Source organism: Aedes albopictus, chromosome 3 (genome assembly GCF_035046485.1).
Source record: "Aedes albopictus strain Foshan chromosome 3, AalbF5, whole genome shotgun sequence".
Lineage (NCBI taxonomy): Eukaryota > Metazoa > Arthropoda > Insecta > Diptera > Culicidae > Aedes > Aedes albopictus.
This window is the reverse complement of record NC_085138.1, coordinates 116,838,267-116,865,499: the sequence shown is the minus strand read 5'-3', so window position 1 is coordinate 116,865,499 and position 27,233 is coordinate 116,838,267. Positions and strand designations below refer to the sequence as shown.

The window sequence follows — 27,233 nt, the reverse complement described above, 5'->3', positions numbered from 1 at the left end:
ACCATTTAATACTATTTTCTATTTCAGATTTACAAGCAGCGATCAAAACGGCGAAGCATCTCCTTTTTAGAAAGATTAAGATTACCGTACGATTCAGTGGCAGGTAGACCACGGTGCCCGCGTTGATTTCTTCGAGCCGAGTTTCGTAATTTCGCGTGTTCTGTTTCATCGAGTACAATTTCGTAATTTCACGGGTGTTGATGTGTTTTTTTTTTGTTTCTTATTTTCGCGAACCTCGTTTTACGCGAACTATTTTTGATACAGGGAATCGCGCCACTTGGGCGGTGGCTTATATTTTCGGCTGTTTTCCACTATAACTCAATCAAATTTGAACCAATTGACACAATTTTTGGAATGCAGTGAGATAGGTATAGTATCTACCCATGTACAACATTTCAAGTCAATTGGTTCAAAATTGACTGAGTTATAGTGGAAAACAGACGAATATAGAAGCCACCGCCCAAGTAGCGCGATACCCTAAAAAAAATGAAATGGCTGGAAGCCATGCGGTAGTTAAAATATAGTGATTGGGGCGAGAGTGTGGTATCCGGGATCAGCCGTACGACGTCAGCTAACAGTAGATGCGGTTTTACATTATTCCCTGACATGTCGCGTATGTGAGGACGTATTCAATTTTTCGCGAGTGCATCGTTCATAGCAAAACAAGAATCGGTCTGGTGATTGTAGCAATTTGTTTACCAAAACAATGCCCCTAACAAATCATCCCTTCCCGTATCCAAACTCCTAGTGATTACTCGTAGTAACGCAGAGAATTCCTCGGTTATTGGCCTAAGCGAGAATCACGTCATCACTTCCTTCCCTATCCTCAATTGACCTGCATTCGGACGCGGCCGGCGCTGGTATTGCTTTTTAAAAAAGTATTGGGATGCCAGCATTTACACAATGAGGAGAAGGCTAGTCCCAAGCATTATCTGTTGGTTCTTTGTGTAAATGCAGTTGTCCTTGCAATAACGGAGGAGCAACCACGGGCGGTCAATCGTGCTCATGCTCATGCTCATGCTCAAATAGTTTTCCTTAGGTAGTGCGATAACTGGTACAGGCACCCTAATGTTTTTTTTGTTTAGGAATTCCTCCAAAAATTTCATTAGGAATTTCTCCAAGGTTTTCACGTTTAGTTTGGTTAATTTGTCTTTATTATAGAGCCTTCAAGCCCTTGGCTGGTTTGTCTCTAGGTTTCACGTTGCTAGTACGTATACTCCTACACATCCTGAACAACCTTGCTGAATAAATTTGCATTATACGCACAAACGTCACAAAAAAGCTCTACTGTACGCTATCCATTTTGATCAATCAAGCAAGCCTTCTCAAGTTAAGGATCTCAGCAACTTTCAAGTACATCGAAACTGTCTAGTGCCAGGTAGTAGCAAAATGTAAAGGCACACTATCGTCACGTAACGATGAACTTGCTTACGAAACTGTCCATCATTTGATCGCCACAAGATTACTTAACAGCGTTGTAGGAGAAAGACCTCCTCTAGATTATGAGATAATAATGAAATAAAACATGTCAGAATGCTCTCATTCAACTTAACGCTAGATCAAAGTAGGGTCTGGGACCATTTGGGCAGGGGATCTATTTTGGGCACTTGCTGCTATAACTCAGTCAATTTTTAAGCAATTGACTTCAATTTTTGAAACTGTGTATCAAAGTTAATCATCAATTTTGTTAGAATCGGTAAATTTGATAAAACATTTCTTTTTTGTGTCTCCGTACAATTTTGAAAATTGTAGGTTCTTTGGAGACCATTTAGCCTTGTGAAATACAGACTTAACCCCTTCCCGCCCACGACTTCTTTCAAAGTTTTGAATGCTAATAAATGCTTTGAATAAAAAGTGCTCGAACAAAAGTTGTTAGGAATCACTTCAATTTATCGAAATCGAAAAAAAAAGTTTTTAAATGCTTATCAACAGTTATTGATTGTTTATCAATAGTTGCACTATTGATCCAATAATAAGGATGTACAAGTACTCTAATATGCTTATAACCTCTTTCCAAACGCTTTTATAACAGATTGAAAAGAACTGGTTTAGGTCGAATTCACCAAAAAGTGATGTTGCTCTACAGACACCATGAGCGTTAAAGGGTTAAAATTTTACCATGATTGCTTTTTAACATTACCAATATTTACACAAATAGGGATGGCCTAATGATAATGCCGAGTATGATGGCTTTGATTCCCGCTCGATCTAGAAACTTTTCTTTAAAAAATGTCCTTGTCTTCCTTGGGCAAAGAGTTTCTTCGTGCCTTCCAGACGATAAATACATGTAAAATGGTCATTGGCAGAGGTTGCTCCCAGTTAACAACTGTTAAAGTGCTCATCGAACACCATGCTCAGAAGTAAGGCCTAAAACAACATCTGTTAGACCTTTTTTATTTTTATTAAAGAGACTTTCAGCCCTGTTGGACACTAATGAAAAGATGTTTGAGCATTGTTTTTTCTGGACAATTATTTGACCAGTCTACTAAAGTTAATTACCGTTTTATGTGAAGTTCTATCCGTAAATGTTCTATCGCGTAAGATGGTACAAATGTCGTTTATGCGTACTAAAATTACGCATATCACTTGAAGCGTTATCTTATGTACACACTAAAAACTTCCATTTTAATGGTGACACAACTGCCAAATATGACGGAATTAACTTTGATGTAAATTGAAATGTGTCACATTTTTACAAGTTTGGTACGGTACAAACTAAAATTTACAAGACGACAATGTTTGAGGGGTTTTGCCCATATTATTCAAGCACATGACTTGGAGTTCTTAATGCTGTAATTTTACACGATTTGAGACAGAAACACGCAATGTTTACTTATATTTAGCTGTCAAACGGAATCATTCGAAATCTGCTGCGAAGCAGCGAGAATTCGGAGCTTCGTAAATTTGGTGGCTTTTGTTGGACATGGTAAATTTTTTATGTATCCATGAAAGGCAAAAAAATTAAAAAATATCTTAGCATGGATCAACAAGATGCGTGCCAGAAGACTTTTGTACTCTTACCAAATCTGTTTGTGTATTTTGTCGTTTACGAAGGGATTGCGATTATGTATGTACGTGCTCGACGCGCTGACATGATGCTTTAAGGACAAACGTCTTGAAATCCCGTTCCAACAGTGCATCAGAAATTCAGAGGCACAAATCTCAAAAAACAAGCTTCAAACAACAGTGCATTTTGTTGTTCTGTTCTTGCTCACTTGTAATAAGCTTAAAATAAGAATATCAGGTGCGCTGGTTTTGTGTACGAAAAGATTTGTGCGCTCAAAATCGTGAGTAGGGGCCAAAGTAGGCCATTGTGGCGGCCATTTCGGGATTCTAACAATTCTGTCCTTAAAATTGCAATCATTTTGAGTATCGTGTAAAAATATGTTTGCACACTATTTTGTGTCACTTATGTCGTTTTGTCGGACCAAAATGACAGAACATAACACTTTTTTTTTTGAAGTGTGTAATTTACGATACGCAGTATTAGTCGATAAAAAATATTCGAAAAAAAAAGAATCTTGTAACTGCAGTGTGAAACTAATTACATTTAAATGGACGAGCTGCATATTACACTTCACACCAAATATGTACTACTTAAAAAACCAGCCGATATATTGACTAAAACAATCACGTTAAGTTACACTGAGGAGATTTTCCGTATAACTATTATGTGTGAAACTACATAATTTTTTGCAATTTGGCATCACCTTTAAAAAGTATGTTCGGAATCATAAATTTTATAAATTTTCTTACACATGAAATTAATGCATGTAATCAAATGAAATTTATAGCGTGATGAATAAAATTTATGTTTGAGGTTTATGACATTTATGAGTGGTATATAAAAATTATGTATCAATTTTACATAAAAATCATGAATCGAACCATAAACACACGAAAACAAACCATTTTATCAAAATATTAATGATTTTTTATTGAAGCAAAACTAAAAGCAATACAAACTACTTATAATTGTATCCATTTTCGCTCTTCCTGCTACTGGTAACTGATAATGCCCACTGTATATAGTGTCGAGCGGTGTCGAGTCATTCCGGTTTAGCTTCCGACCACGGAAAGAGGTAAGGAATGAGGGTATGCTGTCTCTCATCACCGTCGTTCCAGGAGATCCTGTTTCCCACGTAGTCTTCCACATCGTTGATCCTGTGATGTTGCCCCATTCTGACAATATGATTCTGAAAATCAAAATGAAAACCGATTGAGAAATCAGTTGCATCAATAGCAATTACCTTCAATTACCTGATTGATTAAAAATGTCCGGATACTGGGATCGTTCGCAGTGGGGTATACCACCCGTCGTCGAAGTGTATACACTGGTAGTTGTACTTCTTACCTCGCCACCCCTTGAATGACAAGTGTTCCCGATGGAGAAGGCAGCCGACGGCGGAGCCGGAGAAGATAACGCTTAAAAGTCCCATATCTCGCTGATCTCCGGACTGGTGGTGCTTCCTCCGGATTCCGTCTTGTTGCAGTGCCGCCGCTATGATGATTGTTCCTTGCTTCTCCCCCGAGGCTAGAGCAAGCTTGTCGGCTTCCGCATGGTGATTTTCTGAAAATAAACGAAAGTGTTCATATGATGGCATACAGTTAATCAGAAATAAAATACCTTAGAAACTGGCTGCAATGGCGTTTGCCGAATTTTCAGCCGTTGCAAACTTGATTAGAAATCGTGTCTAAACCAAACTTTATTCTTATGTGTGAACTTCTATAATTTTTAGCTATAACGAAATCTGTTATAATTGTTATGTTTGCGCAAACATAAACGATATAGAGTCGAACATACTACTTATTGACCTACTCATACAGTATAAAATGCTCGACATAGTGTTTATATCCAACCACATAAAAGTAATCCTTCGGGAGTCTTATGAATAATAAGGTTGGCAACTACATAATTTTTAAGTTTGAATTTTTTTCGGTGTAGCAGACCTGGTGGGATGGTTAGTACACATGACCATCAGGCCAAGGACCTGGGATCGAATCACACTCCCGACAAACACACAAAATCTGAGTTCTTCCTTCGGAAGGGAAGTAAAGCGTGGGTCCCGAGATAAACTAGCCTAGGGCTAAAAATCTCGTTAATACAGATAAAACAAAAAATAAGCAATCACCTTACCCGAGCAGAAGGGCATACCTTACAAAAACCGTGCAAAGAGCAACCTGTGCTCTAATATCTCAAGTTGGTATTGCTATATTATACTACGCAATGTTATGAGAACACCACAATAACAATTGGAGGTATTTGAGCAAAGTTAGATATTGATGTGGTATTGTTAATTTAGCTGGGAAAATAACTGAAGAACAAGATTTATTATTACATCATGGAGCTATCGGAAAATGTTCAATTTCATAGCAAGAAATGTTATTACTTTGTTATTTCATACCTTCTGGATAAGTAAGTGTAAGTTTAGTTAAATACTACTCCGTATATTTCAGAAAGGGTCTGGTTGGATCATTTTCTGATATCTTTATACTGGAACAAACCCGATTCTCGACCCCACTTATGCGGTCTGTTTTTCTTGTAAAAATCTCTCAGTCACGCCCATACCTATGTACATATTCCATTCGCTACTCGTACGGAAAGTTTGTTTTTTTTTTGCGTTCTTCAACGGAACTCCCACAGAAACAACTTTCGGTTAACCACACATTTATCGACCACAAAGAAGTCATAAAACGGCAGGCACTACAGCAACTGACTTTACTCCACTTCGCATAGTATATATTCTTGCATGAAACAATATTAAACACCTTTCACTGACGAAATCCTGTGGATATTGGCACAGTGTTCGAACTTCAATCGAACTGGCACGTGCGTACCGTTAGGCATGTAATAGCCACAACAAAACCCCCCAAATGCACTCAAGGAATCATCGTTTCCATTTCCCGTCACCTTTAACCTTTGCGCACTTTTCGCAGTAAACTCAGAATACACTCAAAGTCACCAAGCAACAACCGCCACCACCCCCAAACGCAACCGAGGCCACCCGCAGCACCAACACCTCTTCGTTTGTTATTCAAATCGGTTTCCTTTGAGACGTCCTCGTCCTTCTTTTCCCACGGCAGTTTTTACTTTTACAATGTTGTTGTACACAGTACCGAGTAACGTGCGTCGTCAAATCGATGGTTCCCCTCGGTCACCAAAGTCAACTCTGGCTGGCGCTATGTACCTGCCCTGTACCCGAACTGATGATGATGTTGATGGCCAAATACTAACCTACACGACGCACGGCGGACCGGCTTTGGAGAAGGTCAAGCAAACGTCTTCGGAGCCGAACAAACACTGACTGAGGGGACTGCTGTTTCGCTCCTGGTGGGTAACCGACCTTCTGTTGGAGTTCATCATAGCGTAGTAGTACCAACACGCGAAAGGAAAACAGTCGGAAAAGCCGAAAACTCACCCATATCCTGTCCTTCCTCAATAACCCGCGGCACGCACCATGCCGGCTGCTGCAGGGTCGTCGCAAGGGATGCGGCCGGAGTAAGAATCCCTATTTATGTGTGGGAAGTACATTATTACACTCATTTATTTGTACAACATCACAATTGGAATAACACATAATCACCAATAAGTACAATACTAACATACTAAGTTTGTGCTGTGTTGTTTGTGTAATGCTCCTAACGCATCTAGTTTTCATCGACTTCAAATTCGCATACGACCTAGCATACGACAGTATAGGGCACTGCATGAAATTTTTTCCTTCTCTTTCACTCTTATAGAAATTTTGTAAACAACAAGGCCATGAAACGTCAAAATCCCATACAAAATCATAACAATGCAGTGCCCTATTGACCGCACAGATCTATGGAAAATTAGGTGGACCACGCTATATCCAAAGGGAAGTATTATGAAAAACATTTGTACCTCAAATGTTATTCCCTAGGATCGTAGCTTTGGACCTCTAGTTTCAAAATCTGTGCGGTTCAATATATTTCATCTTGGGTTTATTTTCATATTTTTTTTTTCCTATTTTCTTATACAAATATTGAAAAAAATCATTTTAAGGTCAATTTCGTCCCATATAAAAATGTTTGGGAAAAAACCCAAGATGGATTATTTTAAACCACACATTTTCTTAATCTAGAGGTCCATAAATAGGGTTCTAGCGAATAAATTTCGAAGTACATTCTCTTTTCATAATACTTCCCTTTGGACATATCGTGTGGACCATGATCCACTCTTCGTGCTCTCTGCGCTCCACGTCTTCTTGTGCAATCCTCAAACATGCGCTGCCCACCTTCGAGTTCGGGTTAACCGTAGCTCTTTGTTCACCCTTTTCTGCCACACACTGTTCTCCTGCACATTACCAAAATTCGTCCTTAACACGCGTCGTATGACGGCTGAGCTGCCAGAACGAAGGTTGGTGGTAATAGCTGGTGAATTCAATACCTGAGCCGTGGAATGAGGAAGCCGTTTCTTGAACCAATGGGGTCAGATCCTGCTAGAGGCACTGGTCATGGTAGATGCCGATCTGTCGGTACTGAAAGCAACTTTAGACGGAACGACGCAGAGCCATTCTGATCAACAATCAGAAGGCCGGCTCCATTGGCGATATTTGTGCCATGGTCGTACAGTTCTACCACCGCTCCAAATGTTCAAGCAATAATGTCCATGTCATCCGCAAAACAGATAAATTGGCCGGATCTCGTGAAGGTTGTACCCCGGCTCGTCACATAACATTCCCAGGGCAATGTTGAAGAGTAGGCAGCAAAGTCCATCACCTTGTCGTAGTCCCCGTCGAGATTGGAATTATTTGGATAGTTCACCCGAAATCTTTACGCTGTTCTGCACACCTCCCATCGTTGCTCTTATCAGTCTGGTAAGTTTCCCAGGAAAGCTGTTCTCTCTCGTCCATGATTTTCCATAGCTCTGTGCGGTCGATACTGTCGTATGCCACCTTAAAGTCGATAACATTGCCAGTCATTGTTCTCTATTCTGGAAATCGCTAGACCCAGGGATGAAATTGTTGTGATGGGTGATTTCAATCTCTCTGAAATCACGTGGAGCAGAACATGCAATGGCTTTCTCTATCCCGACGTAGACCGCTCCGTCATTCACTCTTCCGCGTCTTGCCTTTTGGACAACTACAGTGCTGCAGCGCTCTCTCAAATCAACCACGTTTTCAACCAAAACAACCGCAGCTTGGATCTCTGCTTCGTTAGTGCACAGGACATCGCCCCACTCATATGCGAAGCTCCGACTCCTCTAGTGAAATTAACACGCCACCATCCTCCTTTGCTGTTAGCCATCAATTCAAAGTTGCCAATTGAATTCGTTGTTTCTCCGATTGCCGTTTCCTACGATTTTCGCAAGGCTGATCATCGCAGCATCAGCGAACTGTTAGCCGGTCTTAATTGGGGCGATATCTTAGATACCGAGGACATCGAAGCTGCTGCTCGCACTCTGTCCAATGTGCTGACGTACGTTATTGACAGACACGTTCCGAAGAAGCTACACCGTCATACATCGCGTCCTCCATGGGAAACAAGTGAGCTCCGTTCGTTGAAATCTGGTAAGAGGGCCGCCCTGAGGAAATTCACCAGACACCGCACACTGTTACTCCGGAGCTACTATGTGAGGATCAATTACGAGTATAAACGAGTTGCGAAGCGATGCTTCCTACGTTACCAACGCGGCATTCAGAGAAAGCTCAAATCCCATCCAAAACAGTTTTGGAAATTCGTGAATGAACAGTGTCGCGAATCTGGTTTGCCAGCTTCTATGGCACTCAATGACAAAGTTGCTTCCTCTCCGCAAGATATATGTAACCTTTTCGCCGACAAATTTGCTAGTGTTTTCGTCGACGAGGAGCTGGATGATAATCACGTCGCACGTGCCGCTAGCACAGTTCCACAGTTTGGGCAATCGCTGAGCAGCGTTGACATTGACGAGAATATGATTGCCAGGGCTGCCTCAAAACTCAAAACGTCGTACAATCCGGGTCCCGATGGTATTCCGTCAGCGTTCCTTAAGATGCAAATCAACAACCTTCTGTCACCATTGCTTCATGTTTTCCGACTCTCCGCAACCACTGGCCTATTTCCAACGTTCTGGAAGTTTGCACACATGTTTCCAGTCCACAAAAAGGGGAGCAGACAAGAGGTTGGCAATTATCGCGGCATTACTTCGCTCTGTGCCATCGCCAAACTGTTTGAAATCGTCATCATGGACCCGCTATTCGCTCACTGCAAACCGTATATTAGCTCCGACCAACATGGATTCATGCCGGGTCGCTCTACGGCCACCAATCTGCTGTGCCTTACCTCCCATATCATCGAGAGCATGTCGAAGCGCGTTCAAACAGACGCTATTTACACCGACCTGACTGCAGCATTTGACAAATTGCACCATCGTATTGCTGTAGCTAAACTAGATCGGCTGGGAATCCATGGCCCCCTGCTGCAATGGTTTCAATCTTACCTCACTGGTCGGCGCCTGTCTGTTGTTATAGGTGATTGTCAGTCCTCTTCATTTGCCGCAACATCTGGTATCCCACAAGGCAGCCACTTAGGACCGCTGATCTTTTTGATCTATTTCAACGATGTTAACATGGTGATCGAAGGACCGCGATTATCCTTTGCGGATGATCTAAAACTGTACCTTCGTGTTCGCTCAATTGAAGACTGCTATTTCCTTCAACGACAGGTGGATGCATTTGCTGAATGGTGTACCTTAAATCGAATGGAAGTCAACCCATCTAAATGCTCGGCGATATCGTTCTCGAACAAAAAACGGCCTGTACTGTTCAATTATAATTTGTCAGGTACCCAAATTGAACGTGTTAGTCATATCAAAGATCTTGGTGTAGTATTGGACGAACAGCTCTCCTTTAAAAAGCATATCAGCTATGTCGTCGGGAAAGTTTCGAGTGTACTGGGATTCATATTCAGAACAGCTAAAGAGTTCACGGACGTCTATTGTCTTAAATCCTTGTACTGTGCCCTATCTCGATCCATACTAGAGTACTGCTCGGTTGTTTGGAACCCGTTCTACAATAATGGGGTCGGAAGGATCGAGTCCGTTCAACGACGGTTTCTGAGGTACGCTCTTCGACGTTTGCCCTGGAACAATCCATATCGTTTACCAAGTTACGAAAGCCGCTGTCAGCTAATCCACTTGGAACCGCTGTCGACCCGTAGAGATACTGCCAGGGCTTTACTGGTAACAGATATTCTACAGGGACGCATCGAATGTCCCGCTCTCCTAGGTCAAATAGACATCAATGTCCAACCTCGTGCTCTTCGCAACAACTACATGCTGCGGCTGCCTTTGAACCGGGCGAACTACAGCATGTTCGGGAGTGTCAACGGGCTGCAGCGTAATTTCAACAGAGTTTCTTCACTGTTTGATTTTAACGTGTCGCGTCAAATACTTCGTCGGAGATTCAGTCTGTTTTTTTCAAGGTCTACCCGAGCAGAGTCTGACAGCAAATCGAAAACTAATTTTGATGTTGTGATATTGCAAATTATGATTACTCAGGTTGATGTCGTTTTGGTCGTTTTAACGGTTAAAACATCAAAAATGAGAGCAGAAAAATGTTCCTGTGAAAGCAAGTTGAAAACAATTCCTGCTATCAGTGATGGCAAATTGATTACTGTTTTTGCTATCAGTGCGAAAAAATGGAAAAATCGTTCAATTTAGAGTTTTTTCGAATAATATGGAAACCTAAATGCAATACGTTAATTGCACTAATTGTATATCATTAGAGGCTTTATACAAGGTCTCCTAGAAGTTTTGAAATGACTTAAAAACTTAAACATTTGTAATTATTTTACATGACAGCAAAACGATATCAAAATTTGAAATCGAAATTAATCATGTCAATCTGATATCAAAATATGATATCAATTTGCTGCTGATTACAAATCGTGTTTTCGATTTGCTATCATTTTGTTGTTAGACTTTGCTCGGGTACTTAGTGTTTATTCTGTATGCTGCTTTTTGTTTTTGTATGTGTAGTTTCGATTATAATTTGTATTGTATTAATTGACTATCCATTGTTAGTATGTAAGTTTTATATGTGACTGTAAGTTTTGTACTTTAAATCTTAGAATTAAGTAACATCATTGGGGCTTACATATAGCCTGTTGATTAGACAAATAAATAAATAAATAAATAGATAAACAGGTGATGCGTTGGGACCTGGTACATATTCACGGCATTTTTGGAGGATTTGCCGTGAAGATCTGGTCCGTTGTCGACCGGCCGTCGATGAAACCGGTTTGGTAACTCCCCATGAACTCATTTACTTTAGGTGAAAGACGACAAAGGATAATCTGGAATAGCTCCCCAAGTAACCAGTAAGCATTTAAAATAGCATTCCTTCAGCATTATAGTAGCCTTTACGACAAGGCGCTAAAGCTGTCCCGGTGGCGTGCGTTGATTTAATCGCCAATATAAAGAATGATTCGATAACAGCTTCAACATCCAAAACTTGTTTTCATTGAGATATTTCGTTGTGGTAGAGCATTACGATCCCTTCTTTTAAATATCTGTGGAATATGATTGTTTCTTCCCTCTTTCAAACAATCCTATGATCCACCAAGCATCTACCTATTGCGCACATATTTTCCGACGAAATGATAAATAATTGGGGATTTTTTGATGGCCAAGTTCCCAATCCAATCTAGCTGCAGTAATGTTTTCTTTGATGCTTTTGGATGAGCAGGGGAAAATGAAGAAACAAATAAGATGCTCAAATTTGTAAACAGAAGCATAGGCTCTGTAAGAGAGAGACAAAATGTGTTGCCAAATGCGTAACATATCTCCCAACCTTTTTGCTCCTAGCATTTAAAGAGCAGTTGAAAAGCATTCTGTATCGCTCCCAAGTGAAACCACTTCAAGCAGTTGAAATGCTAATCAACAGCCGAAAGCTTTTGAGCAGCACAGCTGATGCTAACTCAAGGCAGCTATGCATTCGAACTGCTTATGTAGGGCAGCAAGCAGTTTGAATGCGTAATACGGGCTGATACACGGCTTATTCAAATGCTTAGTGGTTACCTGGGTCTTTGAAGGCGGCATTCAAAATGGTGATCGCTAGAAAGTACTCACACATTAACTTGTCGCCTTTCTTGTGGATGGGACTGATTATCTTTTCCTTACACTTCTCCGATAGTTGTTCAGTTTCCCAGATCTTGATTACTAACCGGTGCAGACAACTTTTCCGGGCCCATCTTGATAAGTTCTGCTGCAATACCATCCTTACCACACAAACCGCTTTGTTCTTTTTAAGCTGGCGGATGACATCTTTAACTTCCCTCTGCGTGGGAGTTGGTTCGTTTCCGTCCTTTTCTGCACCAGCATAGTCACTTCCTCCGCTGTCTTGATCTCGCGTGCTTACTTTCTCTTCGCCATTCAGGTGCTTGTCAAAGTGCTGCTTCCTTTCGATAACTTCCGTCGAGGCCCTCGTCCTTATCCCTGCAGATTGCAGCTTGCAGCTCGAAACCTTTATGGGCTTCGTTGAGCTTCTTGTAGAACTTTCGCGTTTCTTAAAAACGACAGGGCAGTTCCATTTTCTCACACTCCGCTTCTTCCAAGCGGCGATTTTTATTCCGGAAGAGGCGGGTCTACTGCTTACGCTTCTGTCTGTTTCGCTCCACATTCCATCGGGTTCCATGCTGCAGCATTACCACCCTTCTCTGCGTCCTTCTGCCTAAAACCGATCTGCACTCCTCGTCGAACCAATCGTTCCGTCGACTCTGTTCGACGTACCCGATACTGCTCTCGGCTGCGTTGTTGATGGCTGCTTTGACTGTACCCCAGCTGTGCTCCAGAGGGGTCACATCGAGCACACCCTCTTCCGGCAACGTTGCCTCGAGATTCTGCGCATATGCGGTGGCAACATCCGGTTGCTTTAGTCGCTCTAGGTCGTTCCAGGGCGGCCACCGGTACTGCACATTGTTAATAACAGAGAGTTTTAGGCGCAGTTTAACCATCACCAGATAGTGATCAGAGTTGATATTACCACCACGATGGGTCCTTTCGTCGATAATGTCGGAAGGGTGCCGTCCGTCAATCAGAATATGATCGATTTGCTATTCCGTCTGCTGTGGTGTTCTCCAGGTGTAACGGTGTAACGACAAGGGAGGCTGTGTTGGAAAAAGGTGCTACGTATGGCCATGTTTTTGGAGGCGGCGAAATCAATGAGGCGTAGGCATATTTCGTTTGCCAGCTGGTGGGCGCTGAACTTTCCAATTGTCGGTCTGTGATACTCCTCCTGGCTTACCTGAGCGTTTAGAGGTCTCCTATGATGATCTTCACATTGCGGTCGTACTCGCGTTCGAGATGCGCGTAAATACGTCTTTGTCATCAGAGCTGTGCACATTTATTATGCTGATGTTGAAGAATCGGCCCTTGATCCTCAACTTGCACCTTCTTTCGTTGATCGGCCACCAACCAATCACGCGCCTCTGCATGTCGCCCATCACGATAAAAGCTGTTCCCAGCTGTTCTCTTGTTGATTTTTCGGCGCTTATCTTTTTACGGCTGGCTCGCAGGGCCTGATACCAAGGGCGGTGGTAATAGTGGGTGAATTCAATACCTGAGCCGTGGAATGATGAAGCCGTTTCATGAATCAATGGGATCAGATCCTGCTAGAGGCACTTACCATGCTGATTGCCGATCTGTCGGTATTAAAAGTACCTTTAGTCGGAACGAAGCAGAGTCGGTCAACACCGATTAGAAGGCCGGCTCCATTTGAGATATTTGTGCCAAGGTCAAGCCCTTTTAGGTGGATAACATCATACTCCAATGATGAGGTATTTATGAAGATTGAAGGCGCTCTGCCGTGGCGCTCCCCGTGGTAGGGGTACTCTCGCGTATACGCGATACAACCATGCCTAGGAAAGTCCACCCTAGGAATGGCAACCGGTGCACTAGTGGACTCGCTTTTGTGAGTTTGTGCCGCCTCTGTCTACACGGGTTTGGCATCGGATGCAGCGAACTGCATGATGAGCGAGATGAACGACGGGTTGCGTTCGCAGCTACCAAGAGTTGTAATGGCTTCTACTGAGCTCTGGAGACTGCTGAAGAGAATAATCGAGGGGCTCTTTCCGCGTCATATGATCCAAGTCCTTGGCTTCTTTCGTATGACCGCTGTGGGCTGGGGCTTGCGATGAGGGGTGGGTCATCGATAAGGAACTTGCAAGAAATGTTGAATGCGTTAGCGTAGGTAAGGTCGCAGGTATGGTAGGAATTCGGAACCTGTCCCCAAAATTAGCTGCAAAGTATTGCAGAACTGTGTGGACGGGGAGGTCCTCCAGAAGTTCTGAAGCACCAAAGCCAGATCCTATTACCAAAGGCAGGAAACCCACCCGGAGACCCGTCGGTGTATTGACTGTTATGCTTGTTCGATACGGCGAGAAAAGGGCTCGAAAGGGTTATCCTCAACGATTTTTTTTTTACTCTTGAAATTTGAGAATGTACGGTTCATGTGGCATTACTTTGGGTAACGTTAGCTCAGCTTTCTTTCTTATCCCCGGCTTTTCGGGCCCGTATGAAGTTGATCACCAATATTAACTTCTTTTCCCGATCAGCCTAGATAGCTGTGTAGTAGTAGTGTAGTAGTGTAGGTAGCGGTTAGTTCAACTGGCTAAGAATAGCACTACGGACCGCCTGTTCCAGTGGTAGGAATCCACTAATCAGGGGACCCCTAATTCATGGTGTTATGCGGCTTTACGCTTACCGTGCCTAGGAATGAATGGTTAGGGGGGTCTTATAAAAACCTAATCGCAAACGGAGCCTGTGGAGTACCAGGGCACCCTCCACAGTATTTGCCCTTACTGTGCTAACCGGAGCAATAGCGCGGTGAACCTTGCGTTTCTCCGAGACAATCAGCTGCCCTTCTTCAATCTCATACTTGAGGCTGAATAAGGGCGGGATTATGAAGATGTTATTAATTAGTTTAAATTTTCACCTATATGGTTTCGCATTATGCGTTTTACACAGTGTATTCTGTGCATCCTCGCCTTTGGCGCACTCAAATCGATACCGATCTGGCTTTATTGTTGCTGTTCTTTTTTGTGCTGTGATTGTTAAGAGTTTAACCGTTATGTGGCCGGCAAACTTTTTGCTTTTTTCTACACCGTGTATTTTAAATGGGTGCTGGGTACCCGGGTACCCTGCCGGCCACATAAGGGTTAATCTTGCCTAGTTTGGGTAGTGGCTACGGTTAGGATAGCTCAGATCAATCTTCAGCACAAAATAACGGCAACGATCAATCTTTGTAGACTTATGCAAAATGGTACAGCCCAAGTGGCGTTAGTCCAAGAACCTTACTTTCGTAACCAACCAACTAGGATCTCTTTACCGATATGGTAGCAGCCAAATTTCATGGATACTCACCATCAATTGACACTCCAAGTGATTTAGATGATGCCGTTGATACTACAACGGCCTTCATGATGGAAGCTTTTGAAGAAGCCTGCCCTCTGCGGTCTGTGAAGACCACAAGAGGAACCCCTTGGTGGAACTCCGATCTGGCGAAGCTCAGGAAACAATGTAGAAAGAGTTGGAACAGACGACGTTCGGCTGGATCGGAGGCTTTCAGGTCGGCTCGCAAGGCCTACCAGAAAGCTCTTCGGTCTGCTGAACGATCTGGCTGGAAAAACCTTTGTACAAATGTTTCCAGTCTGAATGAAGCCAGTCGATTGAACAAAATCCTTGCAAAATCTAAGGATTTTCAAGTGAACGAACTTCGTTTGCCAAATGGTGATTTCACTTCCTCTGATGAGGAAGTTTTGGAATGTTTATTCAGTACACAGTTCCCCGGATGTGTGGATATTACATCTTCGGATGAACCTGATGTCTTTTCTTGTAGTTATGATTCTTTAGCTTCGGCTCGGAGTATCATAACTTAAGAATCGATTGAATGGGCACTTAATAGCTTTGCTCCTTTCAAATTTCCTGGGGCAGATGGGATTTATCCTATTTTGCTTCAGAAGGGATTTGATCATTTCAAACATGTTTTGAAACAACTACTTGTTTGCAGTTTTGCTACAGGGTATATTCCCAAATCCTGGCGGGATATTACTGTGAAGTTTATTCCGAAAGTGGGTCGCGCGTCGTATGAAGAAGCAAAGAGCTTCAGACCTATCAGTTTGACCTCTTTTCTTCTGAAATGCTTAGAACGCATAGTCGATCATCACATCCGTGATGTTCATCTGGCCAATGTGCCTCTTCATGTGAACCAACATGCTTACCAATCTGGAAAGTCCACTGTGACTCTTTTACACAAAGTTGTTTACGATATCGAGAAGGCATTCGCTGAAAAGCAATCATGCTTGGGTGTTTTCTTAGATATCGGGAGTGCTTTTGACAACGTGCCTTTCGATGCCATATTGGAAGCCGCACGGGGTCATGGCATATCTCCAATGATTTCCAATTGGATTCACCAAATGCTCAAAAACCGACATCTCTTCGCGACATTGCGTCAAGCGGCGATTAGGAAATTGAGTGTATGTGGATGCCCCCAAGGGGGAGTCTTATCACCACTTTTATGGAATCTCGTAGCAGATACGCTATTGAGGCAACTCAATAATAGCGGTTTCCCTACTTATGGTTTTGCCGACGACTACCTAACATTGTTAGTCGATATGTGCATCAGCACCCTTTTCGACCTGATGCAAAACGCTCTTCAGGTAGTTGAGGGTTGGTGTCGCCAATATGGCCTTTCGGTAAATCCAAGTAAAACATCTGTTGTTCTTTTCACGGAAAAGCGAAACCGTAATGGTGTTCGACCTTTACGTCTCTTTGATTCTGAAATCAATGTGACTGAACAGGTAAAGTACGTTGGAGTCATTCTTGATTCCAAGCTTTCCTGGACACCTCATGTTGAGTTCAGAATCAAGAAAGCTAGTATGGCCTTCGGGCAATGCCGGTGAACCTTTGGTACAACTTGGGGTCTTAAACCCAAGTATATCAAATGGATTTACACAACTGTTGTTCGTCCAATATTGGCTTATGGATGTCTGGTGTGGTGGCAAAAGGGCGAAGTGAGAACGGTCCAATCAAAATTAGGCCATCTCCAAAGGATGTGCTTAATGGCGATATCTGGAGCGTTCTCTTCAACTCCTACGGCAGCGCTCGAAGTGCTCTTTGACGTTGCCCCACTACACATTCATCTCAAACAAGAAGCACTTTCTTGCACTTACCGTCTATGGGTACTCGGTTTACTAGAGGAAACTCCTGTGAACCGCAGTTCAACACACACCTCGTTGTTTCCACTTTTGGTGAATTGAGATAAAGTTGTCCTTGCTCCAAGTGATCTTACAATTGCTTGTAATTTTCCATTTAGGACATTTTCCACGAAATTCCCTTCCCGGGAAGAGTGGACATCTGGTTATCTGGAGAGAAGTATTTCAGACGGCATCGTTTGTTACACTGATGGCTCCCTTCTCGAAGGTCGAGCAGGTGCTGGTGTTTATTCTCGTGAGCTAAGGATGTATCAGTCTTACTCACTTGGTAGATACTGCACCGGGGGTGGAAGCTCAGGTAAAATATTATCTCCTGGGCGCCCATTAAAAACACCACCCCCGGCGAAGACTGGCGCTCGAGCCTAGCTATTTAGCACTGTAGTTGGAGGAAATGCCAGGAAATGCAGGAAATGCGAGCCAGCCGTAAAAAAGACTAGCACCGGAAAATCAACAAGAGAAGAATGCGAACCGATACCAATGGCGACGACCACAGCGACGAAAAGGGACTTGCGATTGGAAGCTCGGTACGTGGAACTGCAGATCTCTCAACTTCATCGGGAGCACCCGCATACTCGCCGATATACTGAAGGACCGCGGGTTCGAAATCGTAGCGCTGCAGGAGGTGTGTTGGACAGGATCTATGGTGCGAACGTTTAGAGGTAATCATACCATCTACCAGAGTTGCGGCAACACACGTGAGCTGGGAACAGCTTTTATAGTGATGGGCGACATGCAGAGGCGCGTGATCGGTTGGTGGCCGATCGACGAAAGAATGTGCAGGTTGAGGATCAAGGGCCGATTCTTCAACATTAGCATAATAAACGTGCACAGCCCTCACTCCGGAAGCACTGATGATGACAAAGACGCATTTTACGCGCAGCTCGAACGCGAGTACGACAGCTGCCCAAATCACGACGTCAAGATCATCATAGGGGATCTAAACGCTCAGGTAGGCCAGGAGGAGGAATTCAGACCGACGATTGGAAAGTTCAGCGCCCACCAGCTGACGAACGAAAATGGCCTACGCCTCATCGATTTCGCCGCCTCCAAGAACATGGCAATTCGTAGCACCTTCTTCCAGCACAGCCTCCCGTATCGTTACACCTGGAGATCACCACAACAAACGGAATCGCAAATCGACCACGTTCTGATTGATGGACGGCACTTCTCCGACATTATCGACGTCAGGACCTATCGTGGCGCTAATATCGACTCCGATCACTACCTGGTGATGGTTAAACTGCGCCCAAAACTCTCCGTTATAAACAACGTACATTACCGGCGGCCGCCCCGGTACGATCTAGAGCGACTGAAGCAACCGGATGTCGCCACCGCATACGCGCAGAATCTCGAGGCAGCGTTGCCGGACGAGGGTGTGCTCGATGTGGCCCCTCTAGAGGACTGCTGGAGTACAGTGAAAGCAGCCATCAACAACGCAGCCGAGAGCACTATCGGGTACGTAGAACGGAGTCGACGAAACGATTGGTTCGACGAGGAGTGCAGAGCGGTTCTGGAGGAGAAGGATGCAGCGCGGGCGGTAATGCTGCAGCATGGAACCCGACAGAATGTGGAGCGATACAGACAGAAGCGGAAGCAGCAGACCCGTCTCTTCCGGGAGAAAAAGCGCCGCCTGGAAGAAGCGGAGTGCGAGGAAATGGAACTGCTGTGCCGTTCACAGGAAACACGCAAGTTCTACCAGAAGCTCAACGCATCCCGCAAAGGCTACGTGCCGCAAGCCGAAATCTGCAGGGATAAGGACGGGAGCCTCCTGACGGACAAACGTGAGGTGATCGAAAGGTGGAAGCAGCACTTCGACGAGCATCTGAATGGCGAAGAGAATGTAGGCACGGAGGACCAAGGCAGCGGAGGAAATGACTATGTTGGTGCAGCAGAGGACGGGAACGAACCAACTCCCACGCTGAGGGAAGTTAAGGATGCCATCCACCAGCTCAAAAACAACAAAGCGGCTGGTAAGGACGGTATCGCAGCAGAACTCATCAAGATGGGTCCGGAAAAGTTGGCCACCTGTCTGCACCAGTTAGTAGTCAAGATCTGGGAAACCGAACAGCTACCGGAGGAGTGGAAGGAAGGGATAATCTGTCCCATCCACAAGAAAGGCGACAAGTTAATGTGTGAGAACTTTCGAGCGATCACCGTTTTGAATGCCGCCTACAAAGTGCTATCCCAGATCATCTTCCGTCGTCTTTCACCTAAAGTAAATGAGTTCGTGGGAAGTTACCAAGCCGGTTTCATCGACGGCCGGTCGACAACGGACCAGATCTTCACCGTACGGCAAATCCTCCAGAAATGCCGTGAATACCAGGTCCCAACGCATCACCTGTTCATCGACTTCAAAGCGGCATACGACAGTATCGACCGCACAGAGCTATGGAAAATTATGGACGAGAACAGCTTTCCCGGGAAGCTGACTAGACTGATAAGAGCAACGATGGACGGTGTGCAGAACAGCGTAAGGATTTCGGGTGAGCTATCCAGTTCATTTGAATCTCGACGGGGACTACGACAAGGTGATGGACTTTCCTGCCTACTATTCAACATCGCCCTGGAAGGTGTTATGCGACGAGCCGGGCTCAACAGCCGAGGTACGATCTTCACGAAATCCAGCCAATTTGTCTGTTTTGCGGATGACATGGATATTATAGCCAGAACATTTGGAACGGTGGCAGAACAGTACACCCGCCTGAAACGTGAAGCAGCAAAGGTCGGACTGGTGGTGAATGCGGCTAAGACAAAGTACATGCTGGTAGGTGGGACTGAGCGAGACAGGACAAGCCTTGGCAGCAATGTTACGATAGACGGGGATACTTTCGAGGTGGTAGAAGAATTCGTCTACCTCGGTTCCTTGCTAACGGCTGACAATAACGTGAGCCGTGAAATACGAAGGCGCATCATCAGTGGAAGTCGTGCCTACTATGGGCTCCAGAAGAAACTGCGGTCAAAAAAGATTCACCCCCGCACCAAATGTACCATGTACAAGACGTTAATAAGACCGGTGGTTCTCTACGGACACGAGACATGGACGATGCTCGAGGAGGACCTGCAAGCACTCGGAGTTTTCGAGCGACGGGTGCTAAGAACGATCTTCGGCGGTGTGCAGGAGAACGGTGTGTGGCGGAGAAGGATGAACCACGAGCTCGCTGCACTTTACGGCGAACACAGTATCCAGAAAGTGGCCAAAGCTGGAAGGATACGGTGGGCAGGGCATGTTGCAAGAATGCCGGACAACAACCCTGCAAAGTTGGTGTTTGCTAACCATCCGGTTGGTACAAGAAGGCGTGGAGCGCAGAGAGCACGATGGGCGGACCAGGTGGAGCGTGATCTGGCGAGTGTTGGGCGTGACCGAGGATGGAGAGCTGCAGCTGCAAATCGAGTATTATGGCGGCAAATTGTTGATTCAGTATTATCATGAATTTGATGTGAACTAAATAAATGAATGAATACTGCACCGTTTTTCACGCCGAAATCTTTGCTCTTATGTGCGGAGTGCAATCAGCACTTCAGCAGCACGTAATGGGCAAAGTAATATACTTCAGATAGCCAGGCTGCTATTAAAGCACTTGCTTCGGCCAACTCCAGGTCGAAGATAGTTATCGCTTGTCGAACTCAAATCGAGGAGCTGAATTCAGCAAACGCTGTTCATGTTGTATGGGTACCTGGCCATTCTTCCATCGCTGGAAATGAGTTGGCTGATGAGTTAGCTCGCACTGGAGCATCACATGACTTCATTGGCCCTGAGCCAGCTATTCCGGTATCCAAGTGTTGGGTGAAGCTTCAGATTGACACCTGGGCTGCAACTCAGCACAAACAATACTGGAATAGTTTGGAGTCATATCGTCAAACAAAATTGTATTGTACTGAGCCATCTCTAGGGGTGGCAAAGTATCTAATAAATCTGTTAAAGCAGAATTGCAGCATGCTGGTCAAAGCATTGACTGGCCACTGCCGACTCAGTTATCACATGGCGTATATTCAGCAAGCTCATTCATTTGCCTGTGATAGCTGTGAATCCGATTATGGAACTTCGTATCATTTAATATGTAACTGTCCAGTTTTTGCGCTTTTGCGTTTCCGAGTACTCGGGAAACACTTATTAAGTGAAACTGACTTCAGAAACCTGAATCTTCAGGACGTTCTGTTGTTCTTGACCCGCTGTGGTAAAGAGCTATAGGCTTTCTTTACGCTTTATGTGTTATCACAGTGCCCTTCTCAGGGCGCTGTTTGAACCCATTGTGGTACGCTTATGCGTTATTACAGTGTCCTTTTCAGGACGCTATGTGAACCCATTGTGGTACGCTTTTGCGAGTATGACGATCCTATTCCCTTACCTGTCCTTTCCCATGTCCTATCCTTTTTCCTTCCCTTTTCCGTCAGGTAAATGATGAATAGGCTCGTGTTCATGGCGATGGCACAAATTTCCCGAATGGAGGAGAACGTGCCTCTAGAGCCGACCTACTGATACCTGATACCTGTTGGTAGGAATTCGGAACCTGTCCCCAAAATTAGCTGCACAGTATTGCAGAACTGTGTGGACGGGGAGGTCCTCCAGAAGTTCTGAAGCACCAAAGCCAGATCCTATTACCAAAGGCAGGAAACCCACCCGGAGACCCGTCGGTGTATTGACTGTTATGCTTGTTCGATACGGCGAGAAAAGGGCTGGAGAGGGTTATCCTCAACGAATTTTTTTTTTACTCTTGAAATTTGAGAATGTACGGTTCGTGTGGCATTACTTTGGGTAACGTTAGCTCAGCTTTCTTTCTTATCGACCCCTAACACCGTCCCTGCTGAAAGAAAACCATCCACCCGAAGCACCAGCTGTTCGTAGATACTTCGAATTACGAGCCGTACTCGTAAAACCCGACTAACCACGTGTTTGTATGTGTTGTAGGAGTTTACCATACCGTTACTGCTTGGTACATATTCGAAACCCACCCGTCGGTTAGTGTTTTTCTTCATCACCACCATCACCACCCCCTGCAACGGACTGCGACAACAGCGGGATCCTTTCAAAGGAAACAGTTGATCCGGTTGGTGTTCTCCTTCAACCAAACAAACACAGAGGCCCGTCACGTCACGGGGTGGACCAGCTTTTGTTTTGATAGAATTTTCCCTTTGTTACGACGGTGAAGCTCTTTGTTCTGTTGTTGCACAAAGAATCGTTTCAGACGGTCACGAAGCTTTCGACACCGGTCCGGTGCCATTTGCTGGTGCTCGATTGGGGCATGAAATTATTGCTTAGTATGTAGGTAGCTACCTTTATGCCATTATTGCTTAGTACTTTTGAATCTAGCGAAATGGATAATCTGGAGATAGTGAAGCCTTCGTCGCCACACAGTGTTCTGGAGTACACCGCCAAAGATCGTCCTAAGCGTTTTTGAAATGGTGTTACCCGTTGCAAGAAAATAGAGAGCGAAAAAGGTGCAAAATCGCTAATAGACCTCCACTGCACAGCAAATAATTTTGCAATATCCAGGCGCGTAATTTCTGGTGATGCATCCATTTTTGAACGTAATTGCATTTGGTTACATCGTTTTCCAACATTTATCACACTCACTATGTAGGGTGTACATAGTTGGCACCGGTAAGTGTCAACAAACCCATTCAAGCAAACACTCAGAAGCAGTATAATATTCATCATCTACCACCCAACTCGGTGGAATAGCCGAGAGGTAAGGGATACGCCTCACAATCAAGGATCAGTGTACGAATCCATGCCAATATTTTACTTATATATGATTCATCAATCGTTCCGGTTCTAGCGATTGCTAGACCCCCTTTCAAGCTGCGGCGGCTGATTTGCTGCGAAGAATGGATGTAATTTGTACATCAATTTTACGACGCGACTGATGTGCATCAAAAATGATGTGATATTACAAGAATTTTTTTGTTGTGTGGTATGTACACAGCAAATAATTTTGTAATATCCAGGCACGTAATTTCTGGCGATGTATCCATTTTCAAACGTAATTTCATTCGGATACATCATTTTCCAACAATTATCACACTCGCTATGTACACCCTGGTTGGCACCGGCAAGTGTCATTCCAGCAGATACCTAGAAGCAGTATCTTATTTATCATCTACCTTCTCGGTGAAATAGCCGAGAGGTAAGGGATATGCCTCACAATCAACGGATCCGTGTACGAATCCATGCTAATATTTTATTTATATATGAGTCATCCATCGTTCCGGTTCTAGCGATTGCTAGACCCTCTGTCAAGCTGCGGCAGGCGAATTTGTTGCGTGGAAAGGATGTAATTTGTACATCATTTCTACGACGCGACTGATGTGCAGCGAAAATGGTGTGATGTCACAAGATTTTTTTGTGCTGTGTACAGTCATTGCACAATTTTGGATCACTCTGTCACAATTATTAGTCAGTCATTTTACCATGCTATTCAAATGGGATTGACCCATAATTGTAGGTGACCCATGATTGTGCTATGACTGTATAATCATTATGGTGTCTTCTACAATAAGTGCGCGAACTGGCCAAGGAATACTGCGCCGAAAACACCAAAATGATTTTTCTTACAGGCGGAGATGTATGGGCGCTTGCGCGTACAAATTTTCGCGCAACGCATAATACATTTGCGGCGAGGATTAATATATTTTGGTCGCAGTTTCTTCTGTGGTCTAGGTAGTACTTCCTCTGATGATGTTATTCTTATTTCACAACTCACGTTGTTGTCAGCCAGTAGCAAGGAGCCGAGGAAAACGAACTCCTCCATTACCTCGACGCTATCCCCATCCATCGTTCTGACATTATTTCCTAGAATGTTTTCATTTGACGCATTCACCACCCGAGAAGGAAATGAGAACTAATTGAAAACAAATTGAGTTATTTAGATATCACGAATTTTGATAACAAAGTGAGTTTTCATTTTATATGACTTAAGTGTTAACATAACAAAAAATTATATCTAAATAATGTACTGGAATACATAATTGAAAACAAAATGAGTTCTCATTGATAACGAATTGATATCTCATTTTGTTATCCACATGTTGATATCATACGCAGTTCTCAGGAAGTTATCAAATCTATAGGGTAACCACTAAAAATTAATAATAAACTTAGTATTCATTTTTACATTTTGTTAGGCATTATTTAAATAAATAGGTAAAAATTTAAATGAGATTTTATTTTAAATTCAGAAGAATCTCGTGATTGAAAACTTGTTTTGTTTGATACGATATCATCAGAATATGCCCCTATGAATGGCGTAGTATTATCGATTGAAACATTAACATTTCATCAACAGTCATTTCTAACTTGGAGCCTACATGAAGAATGTATGGAAATTGGATATGATATCCAAGATACGCAGCATAACTATACCATGATTCAACTAAAAGATTAATGATGGACATTGAAATGACAAAGAAAAGTAAATTTGGAGTCAAAGGACAACTGCACGTATTATTTTTGTATTAATTATATTTCAGCTTTTCCTTATGCTTATATGCACTGCACAGAAAAAAATATGTAATTAAAATTAAGCGAGAAATCATGCACAAAAAGGGAATGCTAAAGTTAGTGCACTTTTACATGAGATATAATGTTAAATTACAGCATTATCGTGTAAATTTCCGCCAACCATCGTGTAAACCATCATGGACACCAACCGGTTACGCGACTATTAGCGGAAATTTACACGATCGTAACGTAATTTTACATGATATGTCATGTAAATATGCACTAACTCAAGCATTCCCTTTATGTGCATGATATCTCGCTGAACTTTACATGAATATTTTTTTCTGTGTGCAGTAAAACAAATGTGGGAGATGTTCACGACACACAGAAAAAAATATGTAATTAAAATTCAGCGAGAAATCATGCACATAAAGGGAATGCTAGAGTTAGTGCACTTTTACATGAAATATAATGTAAAATTACATTACCATCGTGTAAATTTCCGCCAACCATCGCGTAAACCATCATGGACACCAACCGGTTACGCGACTTTTAGCGGAAATTTACACGAACGTAACGTAATTTTACATGATATCTCATGTAAAAGTGCACTAACTCTAGCATTCCCGTTATGTGCATGATTTCTCGCTGAATTTTACATGAATATTTTTTTCTGTGCATCCCAGAGCCACAGGCAACGGGACTCAAATTAAATGACATCGAGCAACGAATTGAATCGCATTCGGCTTCTCAGCTCTTTCCCTCGTTATCCGGGGAAAAATGATGACATTGGAAAAATAAGGCATCCGATTTGAAAAATATTTTACTACATTAATTCTATCGGGTTTAGCATAATGTCGTTTGGCATAGTGTTTTGGCATAATGGTCAAATGGCATAATCTGGCATAATAGTCGTAACTGTATCAAACATCACGGGATTCGTCATTTTGGTACGGATCTACAATGAATACTTTTTCACGCGAGAAAACTTTATAAGGGTAAAATATGTAACCTTCGACAGTAGAATGACCGTGAATTACTTCGCTTGGCCATATCCAACTTCATTTGTCTTTAATTTAGATTTTTTTCAAATGAACATTATGCCAATCGGCTATAATGCCAAATGCCATTGTGCCAAACGTCCTAAAGTGTGAGAAAATTTTGAGTATTGTGGAACTCTCGTTATTTCCTTACGAAAGTGCGAATGGTTCAGTTTTAAAATATAGAATTGAAGAAATAATCACCCTGTAGTTTGAATTTCAAAATATTTGACAATATGTTTAGATTGAAATAACTGATATAGGGAAACGTTTGTATTCTGGGCAGTTTTTGTTCTCTTCGTCATGGAAACCTGTTGAATTGAACGTTAGCCTCAAATCTTTCCCAACCAAGCTGAGCTATACGACCAAGTTTCAGGCAATTTGGTCGATGAAAACCCCCTCATAACGAAGAGAACAACCCTGCTGATAACAGCCAGTCACCATAAAAAGACTTATTGAAGTTCAAGCCAATTTAAGGGCGGACGGGACGGTCGGGGAAATATCCGCCATTGCTCTTTTGCTACTAAGATGGTAATCTCAGATTCTACTTCATATTTTGCAACAAAAACCTATCACTGTGTATGCTCACTTGCAGTGCATATGCTGATTGTTTTTCAGCATCTTCAGTGCGATAGAACTCGAGATTACCATCTTCAAAATCGCGAGGCAAATTGTTAGAAAGAGAGGCAAGATAGGAAAAATAACACGGCGTCCCGTTTCACCTTAAATCAATAGAATGACCATTACCCAGAATCAGCAAACTATTTTTTTTTTTTTCAATATGTAAGTACAATGCTCAGGTAGATTTAACAAAAAAATTGTGAATATAAGTAATATTAATAAAGCATATAAAACCTATTTTGGATTTTTGAAATCAAATCTTGATAGGCGATATTTCAAACAAGTGATCTCTAGTTCTTTCATTCCAAATGTTCACATTTCTTGTGAATGGGCCAACATTTTGCACACCAAAGCGTGTATTAAGTATTTCAACGTTCGGAATTACTATTGGATTTTGCAAACCATTCTCATTTCATGCCGCTGTATGCGGCATAACAGCACGCATGCGCAAATAAAGTATTGTAACGGAAATCTAGTACCTCATTATACATATGTAGTATCTTGCTAATTATATTCATTCGCTAGAAAGAATCATTCTGTTTTCACACAGAAACACGTGCGGAGTTGAAGTACCAGATGCTCATAGAGAAACGGGAACGGTGTGGGGCGTGGGAGGTGGAAGATGGGCGCCAAAGCCAACCGGTGGAAAACCAAAACAAACGATCTGTGGGAATGCTATATGAGAATATGAGATTGACTTCTCGTTTTCGATGGGTGCAAATGGATATGGAGATGATAGTCCTACACGTACCTACTTATTCGCATTTGGTGGTGGATGGCCACAGTAGCGTGGCAAATGGAACCGATCGACGGATATCGAAAGCAAAATAAACTTCCCCAGTGAGCTGATGTTGTTTATACTTGCGTTCCGATCTCAAAGTCGTTCGCAAGGTTTTGGCTGTTCTCGTGGTGTATTTACT

General features: G+C 43.2%; 1 protein-coding gene across 5 annotated transcripts in view; it reads right to left on the bottom strand.

Annotated features, from left to right (window-relative positions):
- The window catches only part of LOC109399319 (uncharacterized), a 288,186-nt gene extending 281,608 nt beyond the window's left edge, over positions 1-6,578 (bottom strand). For 3 of the 5 annotated variants that reach the window (XM_062856201.1, XM_062856198.1, XM_062856202.1), the window contains exon 1: positions 6,236-6,578. The gene's annotated coding sequence lies outside the window, so the exon portion shown is untranslated. Of the gene's footprint in view, positions 1-5,569 lie in introns of all 5 variants that reach the window. The other 2 variants (XM_062856199.1, XM_062856200.1) reach the window with 2 other exon arrangements.
- Between the last annotated feature and the right edge of the window lie 20,655 nt (positions 6,579-27,233).